The sequence below is a fragment of the Bos indicus genome, chromosome 1 (assembly GCF_029378745.1).
Source record: "Bos indicus isolate NIAB-ARS_2022 breed Sahiwal x Tharparkar chromosome 1, NIAB-ARS_B.indTharparkar_mat_pri_1.0, whole genome shotgun sequence".
NCBI classification, from domain to species: Eukaryota; Metazoa; Chordata; class Mammalia; order Artiodactyla; family Bovidae; genus Bos; species Bos indicus.
Window position 1 is genome coordinate 75,726,338 of NC_091760.1, and position 14,330 is coordinate 75,740,667.

At 36.4% G+C, this 14,330-nt stretch overlaps 1 protein-coding gene and 1 long non-coding RNA gene across 6 annotated transcripts in view; both read left to right on the forward strand.

Moving 5' to 3' along the window:
* FGF12 (fibroblast growth factor 12) overlaps window positions 1-14,330 on the forward strand; it is a 615,850-nt gene that overhangs the window by 416,751 nt on the left and 184,769 nt on the right. The window lies entirely within an intron of this gene.
* Window positions 1-14,330, forward strand: part of LOC139183186 (uncharacterized) — a 121,658-nt gene that overhangs the window by 1,054 nt on the left and 106,274 nt on the right. The window contains exon 2 of the long non-coding RNA XR_011566719.1: window positions 1-14,330. This exon is cut by the window's right edge and continues 106,274 nt beyond it. This is a non-coding gene — a long non-coding RNA (uncharacterized lncRNA).

The following is a 14,330-nucleotide window of genomic DNA, read 5'->3' on the forward strand; positions in this document are numbered from 1 at the left end:
GTTCACATCTGAATATGCATTTATATACCAGATGTGTACATCTGCATTTTGTCAATGGTTCTACTCAAAATAATTCATAAAGGTAGATACATTTTTTAGTTAAAACAATGGGCTTTCATTCTTAATGTGTCATAATTCTAACATTTCTTAATGTCCAATTATTGTGAGTCTGTATTTTAAATGTGAGAATTAAAATAAGAAAAAAAGTTAGCCGGTTTTATTTTGAATGACTCCAGTTAGTGACACTTAAAAAAAATTTTTTTTAATGTATTACAAGCTAAAACATTTAGGTGATCTTAGGATACTATTAATTTAAGAATTTAATCAGTCATCAAGTAAATACCTGAAAGTAGACCATATTTATGTCTCTATTTAGAAGGTTGTTATTCATTTTTATATTTATTTAAAAGATCATAATTCAGGTTGTAATTCCACACAAACTTTAAAGTTCAAATTTCTGAACCAGAAGTCATTTCCAAAGGTCTGGGAAGGAGGAAAATAAAAAGTACTGTCTGAAAATGGTATTGTAGCACGTGGCAGCTGTGTAGGAGCCTCTGTGTGTGTGTGTGTGTGTGTGTGTGTGTGTGTGTGTGTATAAAGAGGGTGGAGACTGGGAGGGGTTACTGTTGTTGGGTGCAATGCCAAAGTTCCTGGGAGAGGCACCTGAGCTGAGTATTCAGCATGACATACCTGAACTTCATGTGAGGCAACCCTTTAAGAGAAACATTTTTTCTATCTCTGTTGCTAAGAGCTAGGCTTAAAATACTGGGATCCCATAGGAGAGATTTTAAGAAATTTTTGACTAGAGAATGTTACAGTAGGTGCTTTTTTCTAATCAATTGAACACCTTAGTAAAACCAGTAATCACCTGTTGAGTTACCTGATTTGGGTACCTAGAGTTTCAGTTTTTCTCTGCGCTTAAATTTACCTCATACCAAGCATTTGCAACTTTTTTTCCTGTGTGGTACTGCTAGGCTACTGGAACAATTTTCTTAATTATAAGCATGGCATCGCTGACATAGGGCATCAGGGTCCCTACTTTCAAAATCACTCTCTTTCTATATAGCACTAATAGTAGGAAATGCTGGTTTTTAATTTTATACCAGCTTTTCCTACTGTCTGTCCCTTTGTTACGGGACGAAGTGGTGATAGTCACACAGTCGTGTCCGACTCTTTGTGACCCTAGGGACTGAAGCCCGTCAGGCTCCTCTGTCCATGGGGTTCTCCAGGTCAGAATACTGGAGTGGGTTGCTAGTCCCTTCTCCAGGGACAGGACAAAAGGGGGCCAGTATTGGGAGAAGCGCACCTGAAAGAGAATTGGGTATCAAGGCTTCATCATACTTGTTCTCCTTCCTGTGTGTGCAGCATGTCTCAGCAAGAGAGCACTAGCATGGCCAGGAGCCTTGCAGTGAGTTAAAAACAGGCTGTTGCAGGCTTTCTTGAGGTGCTTTTGGTATATATTAAGGCTTGAAGTTATTTGAAAAGCAGTTTCCTACTTTATGGTAAACAGTATAGCTGAGCATACCAATAAGGTCCATTCCTGGAATTTGAGGTGGGGGTGCAGGGGGACTGATGATATGTTTCTGAGGGCAAACCCTAGAGATCCTAAAGAAGCTCAGTTAGAATTCAAGAGGAATTCTCAAATGGTATCATGCATGTAGTGTCACTTACCTTGTCTGTATTCATAGTTAAGCTTGGAATTAATTCCCTTGCTACGTCTGATTTCCCTGCTCCTTTATCACAAGACAAAAGAGAGAGTAGTAAAGACTACTACTTTACTATCAAGGACTATTACTTTACTACAAGGGACTATCCGGTAGCATAGAGCTAGGAAGTTTTGGAATCCATTCTGAAAGTCTTTATTTTAATAGGTGATTTTAATACATACACTTTTAATGAGATTGTTGATACATCTGGATTTGTTTTTACCCTTGTAGTTTGTACTTTTTGCTTCTATTTTATTTTCTCACATTATTGAAACATTTTCTTATTCTATCTGTATTCTTCTGCTAGTTTGTAAATGTAGGTTATAATCCTAGTCTTTTAAGTATTTATATTTTTTAACATACATGAATAGTTTGCTGAATAATAAAATATATTTATTTCTGTCCTTCTAAATAGCTGATAGACCTTGGTATGTTTTCTTCCCTAGTAAATACTACCATCCTTGTCAGGAATTAGACTATTTACACTTTAAATGAAAATATGCACGGTTATTATTCTATAGTAAAAGTTAAATTTGTGAATCTTAAAGTAATTTCTGTGCACATAGGTTTAGTTTTCCTGTGTATCAAATTTGATCCTTCTGAGTTCACTTTTCTTCTAAACAAAATCCTTTTCTGTTTGTTGGTCTATAGACTGTGAATTCCCTTCATTTCTAGTACCTGTGAAAATACTTTACTTTCACTTTCAGTCTTGAATTATAGTTCAGATAGTTACATAGTTTTTAGTAGACCTATATTTTCCCCAACACTTTGAAAATTATATTCCACTGATTTCCCGCCATCTGTTGTTGACTGTAAGAAGATTGCTATCAGTTTAATATTCTCTTCTTTATAGATAATCTATGTGGAAAATTAAAGAAACTTTTGCTCTTTATACTTCATGTTCTGCAAATTCACTATAATGTCTAGTTGTAAATCTATATTAAGTTGTTAGAAATTCAGAATCACCTTCAATCCAAAGAATCAGACTTCTTTAATTTTGGAAAGTTTTAACTCTTCCCATATACATTTTATTTCTCTGTTACAATTTCCAGTCTTTTGTGCTGATAGTATTTAAATGACTTTCACTAGAAACCTGAAAATTTATCTACTCTAGAAATGATGCCAACTATTTTGTGATTTCAGTCACTGTGCTTTAAATTTTTGGATGTCTAATGGTTTCCATTCCATATCTACCTGATCTTGACTGATTTCTGTTTTTACTATCTAGCTCTTTTTACAGAAAGTTATTAACTCATTTATGTCTCTGAGCATTCTTATAATACTTATTTGGATACTTATAATTCTTATTATACTTACTAGACTTTTCCACAAAGTTAATTGCTTTTGTAATGAATTCATGTTTCAATCGATGATTTTGTTAGCTGTCAATTTTAGAATAAGATTCAGATTATATTAGGATTTAGAGTTCTGCCCATGTTTGAATTTTGTTCTGCAGGCCCATTTCTCTTTGTTTTTCTTTTCTTCCTAATCATCTTCCTTTTAAGCCTGCCCTCAATTTCCACCATATATTTGGTTGCTTCTATGTAGCCTCTGGGGCTTCCCAGGTGGCTAAGTGGTGAAGAATTTGCTTGCCAATGCTGGAGATGTAGGAGACGTGGGTTCAATTCCTGGGTCGGGAAGATCTCCTGGGGAAGGAAATGTCAACCCACTCCAGTATTCTTGCCTGGAGAATTTCATGGACAAAGGATCCTGGCCAGCTGTAGTCTATGGAGTTGCAAAGAGTCCGATACAACTTAGCAACTAAATAGCAACAACAACAACAGATGGAACCTCCAGTGGCCTTAGTTTAGAATAAGATTTCAAGAGTCATTTCAAGACTCCAATCGTAGCATAGCATTGGGTTAGGAAAGGGGGCCTGGGTAAGAGTATTGCTTGGTCTTATCTCTCTCATTAGGAGGCGATGTCTGTCATTGCATCTTGTTTAAAATAGTAGCAGCATTTTAAAAAATACAGTTTATGTACAATAGTACATTAGTTTCAGATGATCTACATAGTGATTAGAAATTCATATACCTTAGAAATAATCACCGTGGTAAGTCTAGTAACCACCTGTCTCCATACAGTTATTACAATATTATTGATCATATTCCTTATACTATATATTACAACTCTGGGTCTTATTTATTCTGTAATTAAAATCTTATACTTCTTCATCTGTTCACTTATTTTGTCCAATCCTACAACCCCTTCCCATCTGACAACTACTAGTTTGTTCTCTGTATCCGATCTGTTTTCATTTTGTTTTTGTTGTTTGTTTTATTTAAGATTCCACAAATACGTGAGATCATATAATATATGTCTATATCTGGCTTATTTCACTTAGTGTAATACTCTCCAGACCCAACAATGTTGTTGCAAATTGAATACTTTCTTTTTCTTTTAAATGTTCCATTATATATATGTGTGTGTCTGTGTGTTTGGGTATGTTGTGTGTGCATGTGCGTACACACACTTAGTTGCTCAGTCATATCCTACTCTCTGTGACCCCACGGGCTGTAGCCTGCCAGGCTACTTTGTATATGGGGTTTCCCATGCCTGGGAAATGGGAATGGGAATAGCTAAATCTGATGCTTCAGCAAAAATACTGGACTGGGTTGCCATTTCCTTCTTTGGGAAATCTTCCCAAACCAGGGATCCAACCTGTATCTCTTATGTCTTCTGCATTGGCAGGCGATTCTTTCCCACTAGCCACCTGGGAAGCTCCCATATGTATGTATGTATTATGTGTATATATACATATATATATGTATATATATACATACACACATATGTATATATACATCTTTTTTATACATTCATCTGTTGATCGACACAGGTTGTTTCTGTATCATGGCTATTGTAAATAATGCTTCAGTTAATATCTTCTTATTACAAGATATTGAATATAGTTCCCTGCGCTAAACAGTAGGCCCTTGTTGTTTATATATTTTAAAGTTTATTTTTAAAATCAACATTGCTTATCCTATTTGCTGTTGCAATTAAACATGTGTGACTCCATACTGTTACAGCAGAATGTCTTGGCACTGCCTTTAGAATTCTATACCTAAGTCTGATGCTTCAGCAAGAGTAGTGTTGAGATTGCAATATGATACTGACTTTACATTGAAAAACTGAGTCAAAATTTATTGAGAAATATAGAAGGGGTCTCTGAGGAAGAAGAAAAGAGAAAGCCAATTTCAAAAGTTATTGGAAGAAGACTGCTTTATGCCCACAAAATGGCATTAGGATTTTTTTATTTTACACCTCTAATTTCTTTTCTTCCCCACTATCATAAATGGCCAAAATTTTCCATCACTGAGGATAAATAAAAATTTTCTCATTTTCTGTAGCCAAAAATAACTCCCACAGTTTATACTTTAGTAGGACATTTATCTGTATATTTCCTTTCTTTCTTTGGTTGGAATTATTTTCATGCCCTATCTATTAACTTTGATGCAAGTTCCTTGAAGTCAGTGATCATATTTAATATATATTAATATATACCATAGGACTTCCCAGGCGGTGCAGTGGTAAGAAATCTGCCTGCCAATGCAGGAAACGAAGGAGATGCAGGTTCCATCCCTGAGTTTGGAAGATCTCCTGGAGAAGGAAATGGCAACTCACTTCAGTCTTCATTCTTGCCTGGGAAATCCCATGGGCAGAGGAGCCTGGCACGCAGTAGTCCTTGGGGTCGCAAGAGCAGCTGAGCCCACACACCCATGCTTGCGTCTATAATATAGATACAAAAGAGTTACCCACTCTGGAATCTGAGTTTCTCCATCAACTGACTTCCTCATGGAATGCTTTGAAATTTGAGGCATATGCAGAATTATTTCTTGGGTAATGATGTCTCTGAAAAGTCTAATATTGAAGGAGAGCTACGGAGACAGAGGGGGAACACCTTAGCCATTAATGCCAAATGAATCATAGAGTTTTGAAGTTAATGGTGCCTGAATAGAGAGAAATCAAAAGCCAAACCACAGAGGCTTGTCCAGCAATTAGATTGTTAAATATTCAGATTAGATTATTTGCATAAATCCCATATACTTGAAGTTTTCTTGAATTTTGTAATATTTCTTTTTCATCCTACGTTGATTTTGGGCTATAGTACCTAGAAAATTGCTTATTTTACCTACTTTTTAAAAATCCTCATATATATATATATATATTAACTTAACTGGGTTATTTTGATCAACACAGCTCAAGAATCTGGCTGTGTTGCTTGCGAACATATGACAAGAAATTGTGTTGCTTTGCTTAGAATTAGGTTGTTTTTCTTCAGAAAGAATCAGCAGGTTATTAGTTATATTTTCTGTAAGGAGTGAATGATGATAAGCATCTATTTTTACCTTATGATGTTTTCAGTAATAAGTGGTATTGGATTTATTCCAAGAGTTTATAATTTCTGGAAAATGTTAATACTTTAGCTCCTGAGCTAGTCTTAATTGTAAAAATTAGCATATGTATTTCCTGTAGCATTTTTTATTGAAAAGTAAAAATAGGATTAAGCTTCTAAGAGTAGCACTAACGAGAACCTTTGGTTGAATCATTTGAAAATGATACTACAAGTTAGATTTTTGTCTTTCTACTTTGCCATTGGGCACATTAGGCCAACATGTAGTCATATATCCCAAATTTCTCAGTTGTGTTTCTTAGTTCGTAAGTAGTATGTAAGAATGAAATCTTTATAAATAAAACTGGGTTTGAATCACAACTCTGTAACTTACTTCCTTTGTGTCACTGAGGAGATTTCTTAACCTTCTAGACTCAGTTTCCTTATATATAAAATGGAGATAATAATGCAAATACCATCTTTATAGTGTTGTGGCAAGGATTAAATGAGACAATGCATGTAAAACCCTAGGACTGTGCCCAGTACACAGTCAGTGCTCAGTGTCAGCTGCAAGTAGTAGTAATAGATATATTAAATAAGATGCTCACTGTGGATTAATCAGTTTCTTACCCTCAGTTCATGAAGTTCATGTAGGGCAATTCTACCCTTATTTTCAGTGGTAATTCCTGGTTTGGCTAATCTAATATCTTTAGCCACCCTGGCCATGGGAGGTTGGTTGCAGAGTATTTCTCATTAAGTTAGAGCCAATTAACTTCAGACCAAAGACTTGACTTTATCTGTTGAAGGAGAGTTTCCTTTTTCTCTTTTAAACGGAATTTAGAACTGAGAGGATCAAGGGCTATAGCCATCTTAAAACTACTAGGAGAGGGACTTCCCTGATGGTCCTATGGTTAAGACTTCACCCTGCAGTGCAGGGGGTGCAGGTCCAATTCCTGGTCGGGGAGCTAAGATCCCACATGCCTCGAGGCCAAAAAATCAAAACAAAATAGATGCAGTTTTATACCAAATCCAATAAAGATTTTAAGGTTAATAATAATTATATTAGAAAAAATAAAATTCAAGGAGAATTCATGTCTTAGAATGATTCCAACATTCAGAAGACAAAATGTTTCTAGGTGGAAAGATGGAGGAACCAGGTCTTGTTCACATCCTTTCACATTGCACATGAAGTCATACCTGGAGCCAGCCCTACCACTGAAGTTTTCAGTTTTAGGAGCCAGTTATTACCCTTCTGTATGAACCAGTTTAGGCTGCATTTTTTTTAAACCTGATAAACTGACAATGGAGCAAATCAATTTTCAGAGTTTTAATACTTTCCAAGAAAGCTAAAGCTCCATGTTCTCCATGTCATGTCTGCAGAAGGATTTCCCAGTGGCCTTGTTCTGTGGAGTTAGGACTTTACTGTGGCTTTCTGGGCCAGCTTGATTCCCAAAACAGATCCTCTGCTCTTACTACTTCTGCCTTCCCTTGCTTGTTCCCCTCCAAAACCAATGTAAGACTTTGTCATTTTCATATATACGTGTTTCTTGGGTTTGTAATAAATAAATCATCAAAAGATAGGACTCAACAACTTTTCTTCCCCTCTGCCCCCCATCATGGGCCAGTTTTTCAACTTCTGGGGACATTTTTCAAAATATCTCCTTATGTAACTCACTTGGAGGGAAATATATAAAATAAGTCTATAAGCCATGCCTTTGATAAACTTCAGGGATGGGAAAAGAGAAGCAATTATGAATGCTAAATGCAGAGGGAAAATCAGTAAGTAATCAGTTGAGATTTGAGTGGAATAGAGAGGTAGTAAAGCAGAGAAACAGAAGCAGTTCATTTTTATGACTAAGTCTGAAGATAAGTCCAATATTTAAATAGATAGCACTGAGGAAAAGAACAGGAAAAAGCAAAATAAAAAAAGCATAGTGATAGCTGGTCAAATTAGAACAAATGTCAGACAAAGACAGGTCACAGAGTGGTACATTTTGAGGAGATTTCAAGTCTACAGCTTACTGTACTTATGGTGCATTTAAAGTTTGTTTATGCAACATAGATTTTTAAAATCTAGTAGTTAAATTGGGGAAATTGTTTAGCTGCATAGAAATGTAATGTCAAAACTGACATATATTTCAGGCATCTCTAAATGGAAACAAATTTTGAGGCCACTGAAAACATCAGTATTACATGGGTACCTGTCATAAAAGTGTTCCAATTTATGTCTGATGTCTTAGTGTAAGTAACTGTTTGACGCTTAGAGGAGTCTGCTTTAGGGTTTGGGTTATAATTATATAGTCAGATTATACATGATCCTATATATGATTCAGTGGGTGATCACATGTCAATATAAGCATGAAATCTCACTGAATAACTTGAAAATTTCCTTTTCAAAACCAACTTTTAATGGTAAATTTCTTAAGTTTATTTTCCCGTATCACTCAATGATTGAGTGTGGTTGTGAGTAAGAAAAGATACCCATAGCAATGGTTTAAAAGGATGAAAGCTTTAAGGTTTCTCACGTCACCAGAAGTCTGGAGAGAGATAGAGGTGCCAATGTCTTTACGTTTATTTGATCTTCTCATGGTGCAAGATGGCTCCTAACTCCTTAGCTTAACATGTATACATTCTGGGGAGTAAGAAGGGGCACAGAGAAAGAGATGAAGCCTTTATCAGAAAAGCACACTTTCCCAGAGGTTCCAGAAATGTCCATAGTGACGTCCAGTGATGACCATAGAACTATGCCACATAGTCACCCCTAAGTGAAAAGAGTGTAGGGAAATGTTTCCATTAAAAAAGGTTTGGGGAGGCTGTCAATAAGACACTGCCATATTCAACAAAATCATTGTTCTGTTAATATGGAGGAGAAAATGGATATTGGGTAGACACCTGACAATTGCCATACTTCTCCAGACTAAAAATATAAATGTAGATAATGTAAGACATTGGGACAAGAGAGTCAGAGAGACAGAGGGCAAGTAAACATATTGAATAATAGATCTGCATGTGTAGTTTCTTCACATAAGATCTTCTGAATCACTGCAAGTATTGGTTGAAAAAATTATGACTCTCTACTCTGAAATATTGAACTCTAGTGACTAAATACTGAACTCTTACAATGAATTTCTTTCTGTTATTTGTATTATCCTTGTTTTTTGACTCCTTTTACATTGAATCCAGGAAAACGTTGCATGTTTTAAAAATTTTTATGATGTTCAAGGAATTCTTTCTTTATTATTAATATTCCTAAGGAATTTCCAGGAACTTTCTCAAGCTTTTTCAATGAAAAGACTTCTTTGGCATTATTTTAAAACCTTGAAACCCAATTAGTAGCACATTGCCAAAAATATATGTATTTTAAAAGCTCCACACTACATATAAGAAGAACTTAAGATGAATCATAAACTTAAATGCGGGAGCTAAAACTATACATCTCTTAGAAGAAAGCCTAATCTTTATGATCTTACGTTAAACAGTAGCTGCACAGACATGACATCAAAAGCATAAGAACAAAAGAAAAAATTTCATCACAATTAAAACATTTGTGCCTCCAAAGACACAATTAAGAAAGTGAGAAAGACAGCTCGGAGAAGGGGAGAAAAGTTAGCAGTTCATTCATCTAATAGGGAATGTGTATCTAGGATATATAAATAACTCTTACAATTAAAAATAAAAAGATTAAAAATGTGCAAAGGATTTGAATAGACATTCCAAAAAGATATGCAAATAGTTAATAGCCACATGAAAAGATGTTCAACATCATTAGACATCAAGGAAATGCAAATCAACAACCACAAGGACTCACCACCACTTCAAACCCACTAGGATGGCTTTATTAAAAAAGATAATAGCAAGTATAGGTGAAGATATGGAAAAGTTGGAACTCTTATTATACTGCTGGTAGGCTTATAAAATGCTATTGTCGCTTTGGAAGAGTCTAGCAGTTCCTCAAAAGGTTAGAGATAGAGTTACCATATGAACCAGCAATTTCACTAGTAGGTATATACTCAAGAAATAAAAACGTATGTCCATTAAAAAAAAAAAAAAACACTTTTGTATGTTAATACTTATAGCAGCATTATTCATAGTAGTCCGAAGGGGAAATAACCTATTAACTAATGAATGGATGAAGTGTGGCATATTTATTTAATATAGTATTATTTAGCATTTAAAAGAGTACTGATGCATGCTTCAACATGGATGAACCATGAAAACAATATATTAAGTGAAAGAAACCTGTCACAAAGGGCAACATATTGTATAATTCCATTTATATGAAATATCCGAACTCCATAGGGACAGGAAGTTAATTAATGATTGTGTTGTGCTGAATGGGAATGTGTCACTACTAAAGGTTATGAGTTTGCTTTTTGAGGTAATGAAAATATTCTAAAACTGATTGTGGTGATGGCTGTACAACTCTGTGACTATACTAAAAACCCTTGAATTATACACTTTGGGTAAACTACAGCATGTGAATTATAGCTCAGTAGTGCTGTTACCGGAGAAGGCAATGCCACCCCACTCCAGTACTCTTGCCTGGAAAATCCCATGGGCGGAGGAGCCTGGTGGGCTGCAGTCCATGGGGTCGCGAAGAGTCGAACATGACTGAGCAACTTCACTTTCACTTTTCACTTTCATGTATTGGAGAAGGAAATGGCAACCCACTCCAGTGTTCTTGCCTGGAGAATCCCAGGGACGGGGAAGCCTGGTGGGCTGCCGTCTATTGGGTCACACAGAGTTGGACACGATTGAAGTGACTTAGCAGGAGCAGCAGCAGCAGCAGCAGCAGCAGCAGTGCTGTTACTGGCCTTCCCTGGTGGCTCAGGTGGTAAACAATCTGCCTGCAGTGTGGGACACCTGGGTTCAATCCCTGTGTTGGGAAGGTCCCCTGGAGTGGGCATGGCAACCCACTTCGGTATTCTTGCCTGGAGAATTCCATGGACAGAGGAGCCTGGGGGGCTACAGTCCACGGGGTCACCAAGAGTCAGACCCAGCTGGGCAACTAAGCACAGCAGGGCACAGTGCTGTTATTTAAAAAGCTAATTCTATTTGAAGTATCAATTTAATCATGATTTAATAGAGATTAAAAAGTAAATAAGATTATTTTCCCCTAATGGATTCCATACACATTAATTGAATTGTATTTTTTGTTTGTTTAAAGTAACACAAAGGTGTGAATTTCATCACAACTGGTGGGGTGTGGTAAAACTTTCACACTCTGGTGTTGGAGCAAAAAGTGGAAAAGAAATGAGAGCAGAGTAGAATTTATGTTTTCTTTGTGAAGATGTGTCCTACAACTGTAAACACCATTGATTTTGACCACAAAGTACTAGCTATGAGAGAAGAGCTTTTATAATAAGATTAGTATTTGTTGGAACTGGTGAATTTTAATTTATCTACTGGGTTTGGATTTTTAAATTATTATTGTCAAGGCTTTAAAAATTTATACCTATCTGTTAATGATGTGGTATTTTTGGATAGGTATATATTTAAATCACAGAATGTATTTTTCTTTCTCTCTTTGGCTCAATTTAAAAATGTTTTGTGAAGGATTCTTGAATATTTTGTACCTTAAAATTACATCTTGGCACTATTTAATGGAAAAAGGTATAGAAATATATGTATCTTTTTAGCAATGCACATTTTAGTGCCTTGCAGCAGAACATGTTACTTGCTAATACACATGGAAATTTCAAATTATGGTGCTGTTTTAAATATGAATATTTTAAAAAAGCTTTAATTGAAGTTTGAAACCCATAGGGATATTTAGAAAAAGAAATATATCAAGATGTACTTTTAAATTAAATATTTGTTTTTAATTTATGCATTTTATGATAGAATCACTTAAAGATCGTCTTTAAGAAACCAAAATAGCATGCAGTTGAGGAGCAACACGTATCTTCCGTTCTGAGTTTAGCTTGTTTCACCTTCTACATCATTAGACATAATAAACACCTCTCAAGTCATAATAGAATCCTATTTTGTGAAGCATGGCTATTAATCTATCTTTTATCTCATGGCACTGTCACGGTTATTTCCCCATCACTCTTGTGTTCTTTCCAGCTTTCATTATGCTTGTTTTCAAGGCCGGTGGCTCGGTCAATCAATACTGCTTTCACTCAGTGAATTGGATGAGGTTTCGTTTTCAGAAGACTTCCCATTTTAAATATCCCGTATCTAGTTAGCCTTGGATAGTTTAATTAATGGCAGAAGAAAGAAGAAATAGAAATGCTATGAAACAAATATGGAGATACATAAAGTTTCAAAAGAGTTGAAAACTCTCAATATAATTTAGTCTAAAATAACGTTTGGTTATTGTTTTTGTATAGCCATTCAGTCTCTGATGGAACATCGCATTTTCTGTGGGGGTGTACCGCCCTCAAAGACTTCTCATGCTTTGGTCCAGCTGTCTGGCACGGTGTGAGCAGTGTGTGGGATCAGTCATCCTTGGGTGGTAATTTTGTTCTTGCTGCTGGTTGAGTTTAAGTGGTTTACTACCTATGTCTGTGTTCCTCTTTTTTTAATTTTTAAAATCTAGTGCATTATATCTGCTTTGTAAGTTTGTTAGAGGAACTTTAAAAGATAAAATAATAGATAGTACACTCAGATCAATAATGAACACACATTAGAATCAGTATTTTCTTTCTATCCCCCGTAAGTGTCAAAACATTTGGCAAGACACCAGGTGTATCTGAGTAGGCTGTATATTTTGTATCTGAAAATTTATTGTTTATTTTGATTATAGTGGAAATATAATGGTGCTTTTACTTACATTCATTCTCCTTTTAGACTTCCTTCAATACCTCTGTTCTCTCTTCCCCCCAAATCTCCAGTCCTTCAGACTTTGAAAGGATTCTTTATGTTGCTCCCACTATTTTGTATTTCATCCCCTTAATGCTAAACTAGCCACTTGCCACCTCCACAACCTTCGATGAGTTATAGTGACCCATATTATAAAATCTAAAATTCTTTGCCTGGCATTCAAAACACTTTAGCAGTTTGGCCCCAATATAACTCTAGTTTCACCTACATTTTCATTTCTCTTTATGACATGCTTTCCTTTCCTTTCTTCCTTTTTCTTTTCTTTTTGAGTCATTTCATATATCTTACCTTCCATGCACTCAGTCCTAAAGCCTTTTTCTGCTATTTTTGCTTGTCAGTACGTATCTCATTCATTCTTTAAGATCCAGAATTCTTCCACCGAAAGAGGAGAGTGAAAAAGTTGGCTTAAAGCTCAACATTCAGAAAACGAAGATCATGGCATCTGGTCCCCTCACTCCATGGGAAATAGATGGGGAAACAGTGGAAACAGTCAGACTTTATTTTGGGGGGCTCCAAAATCACTCCAGATGGTGACTGCAGCCATGAAATTAAAAGATGCTTACTCCTTGGAAGGAAAGTTATGACCAACCTAGATAGCATATTCAAAAGCAGAGACATTACTTTGCCAACAAAGGTCCATCTAGTCAAGGCTATGGTTTTTCCAGTAGTCATGTATGGATGTGAGAGTTGGACTATGAAGAAAGCTGAGCGCCAAAGAATTGATGCTTTTGAACTGTGGTGTTGGAGAAGACTCTTGAGAGTCCCTTGGACTGCAAGGAGATCCAACCAGTCCATTCTAAAGGAGATTGGTCCTGTGTGTTCTTTGGAAGGACTGATGCTGAGGCTGAAACTCCAATACTTTGGCTACCTCATGCGAAGAGTTGACTCATTGGAAAAGACTCTGATGCTGGGAGGGATTGGGGGCGGGAGGAGAAGGGGACGACAGAGGATGAGATGGCTGGATGGCATCACCGACTCGATGGACGTGAGTTTGAGTGAACTCTGGGAGTTGGTGATGGACAGGGAGGCCTGGCGTGCTGCAATTCATGGGGTCGCAAAGAGTCGGACACAACTGAGCGACTGAACTGAGCTGAAATGACCCTTCCACTGTGAAATCACCCCTATTGAAACTAAAAACATCAAGCCTACCTTTCCTTTCCTTTCCATAGCTTTTTGCTTGTGCCTGTCTCATATCTCTTGTTCTACCTCAGGTTCAGTTTGTAGTTATAGCTCCAGAACTAAACTATCAGCCTCGTGAAGGCAAATCCTGTATCAGATTCATCCTTTAAGTTCCATCTATCAGTTTTCTGTATACTTTCCCAAGCCATCATCCGTCAGCAAAGGTGATGGAGTTGTCTGTTAACAATTGCATCGGCTCCCATTGCTCTTCAGAGATGTGGAAAACTTTGTGACCTGACCCTTGCCACTCAAATTCATACCAAATTGAATATTTGGGATTTACT